This window comes from Mus caroli, chromosome 8 (genome assembly GCF_900094665.2).
Source record: "Mus caroli chromosome 8, CAROLI_EIJ_v1.1, whole genome shotgun sequence".
Lineage (NCBI taxonomy): Eukaryota > Metazoa > Chordata > Mammalia > Rodentia > Muridae > Mus > Mus caroli.
The window spans coordinates 90,050,187-90,052,503 of NC_034577.1; positions in this window are offsets into that span (position 1 = coordinate 90,050,187).

Consider the following 2,317-nt stretch of genomic DNA (forward strand, 5'->3'; position numbering starts at 1 on the left):
AGACTCAGAGACACAGGGCTGATTCTCCTTACAAATGTCCGTATAATTTGTCATCTTTCTGTGTATGAGAAACAGTAAAGGAAGTACTAAAAGGAACACTCCATTAGGGAGAAGGTTTTGAATGTGAATAGGAGATTGAGGACATCCAGACACATCTGGAAGAGTTGAAAACAGAGAGGAAAATTACTAGACCAGATATGGCCAGGGCTAGAGAATTGAGAGTTCAGGAGACAATAATGGAGATAGCATGAGATGGGGAGTAGTGAGCGGAGGAAATAGCAAGGATAATAAGAAGGGAACCGTTCTGGGGTGAGAAGGGCCAGGATACTTGAGAGGAGGCTTTGAACCTCCAAATTATCACTACCAACAGCAAAAAATGGGTTAGAGGACACCAGAAAAGTTTTTACAAGGTGGTTGGCTTCCCATCTGCTCCAAACTAAATATGATGTTTGGAGATGTAACTGATATAGTATTTGAGATCGTTCAACATGTAATCACAACCAAGTACAGTTAATTCTTATCCATCATCTGTCATTCAATTTAAAGTGTTCATAACAATGACATATATTTATTGGATGACAACTAGGTGATCATTGTGAAGAGGAAATATAGGATCCTGGATGGGCTTTTATATACACCTACAGGTATATGGAATTTACACATATACCATAACCTGATATATTGAGTTATATATTCCATAACTATAGTGGATGGAGGATCATAGGTCCCTTCCTGTCAGAGATAAGGACTCTTTAGGGTGGGATAAGAAACTGTTTCACAGGTTCCTGCAGAATACTGGCTTCTATTGAACAGCCAGAAATCCTTCTGTAGTCCATCTTGAGCTCAATTTGGGTATATGGACTTTGTGACACCTAACCCTTTCCTTCTTAAGTCCCTGAGTTTCCACTGAGCTCAGAATTATAGTACCAACATATAATTCTTAAGGTGAGACCTGCTAGTTGTCACATACTTTCCAAAAGAATGTATTTAATGTTTACATTTAATTCAGATTTAGAGTGTCCTCATCTCAGCTTCATAAATTAGGTAGTTAAGTAGTTATTTAATAGATTCGATTTATAAACAATTATATTCTTGTGATTATAATGTAAGTTTAACTGTTATAATCGTTGTGTAATTTCTGTTCTATAAAACATGAAATGTCATGCCTATAAGAAAATCCTCAGAAGAAAAAGAGTATTGTGGACATAAAAAGGAAACAAATAAAAACAAAAGCAACAGCATACCAATCAAAGCAAAACAAACCTCCAATATACTAGTACCAACAGCAAAGAATGGGTTAGAAGACAATAGGAAAGTTTTTACAAGGAGGTTGGCTTCTGATCTACTCCAAACTAAATATGATTGGAGCTGAAACTGATATAGTATTTGAGATCTTTCAACATGTAATCACAATCAAGTGCAGTTAATTCTCATCTGTCATCCTTTGTTCAATTTAAACTATCCATAATAACAACATGCATTTATTGGATGTCTACTAGGTCATTATTTTATTTTTTAAAAAATAATTATTATAACATTAAGGGAACCTGGTTTGAACCTAATCAAGTGATTCTTAAACTTAGAGTCTTATGTGTTATACTGTTTAGCTCATAATTTTGATCGTGTCACTTTTTAATAAGTGTTTTCTTGTTACCTTAGGAACATGTAGAAGAGTCCAGAGCATGCCTTTACCATGAGTCTTCTTGATGCCTAACCTGCCTGTTTTCTTTGGTTATCTGAGAAGTTCAGACATCACTCTATTTCTTCTGCTACCTACAAAATATAAACCCATTGTGAAATACTTTCTGGGCTTGAATCCAACAAATTACAGTTAACTAGTTATGGGGGAAACTCCATAGTAACATGAGGACATGAGGCTGATATAACCACAGAGCTGTTTGAGAACAAGGTCATCTGAAAAGACCTGGAATAACTGAGTATTTCTGCAATAAATGTTAACTAACCTTTATTTCACTTTAGTGGTTTATCCATATAGTCTTTCAAAATCTACCATTTTTCTCCATGCACGTGGTACCATGACATGCACCTAAAATTCCATCTAATCATAAAAAAAGAATGACTCTGTTCTGAAACCTGTTATTGTAACTTGCCTCCTTTCTAATACTTTAACATACAAATGATCCTCCTAGCCATTGTCCATAATATAGGAACATTCAAAATCCCAGCCCACAGAACCACAGAGAAGCTCACACCAACTCATTGCTTTGGTAGGTAGCATTGTTCTATTCTCAGAACTTGTTCTCTCTCTCTCTCTCTCTCTCTCTCTCTCTCTCTCTCTCTCTCTCTCTCTCTCTCT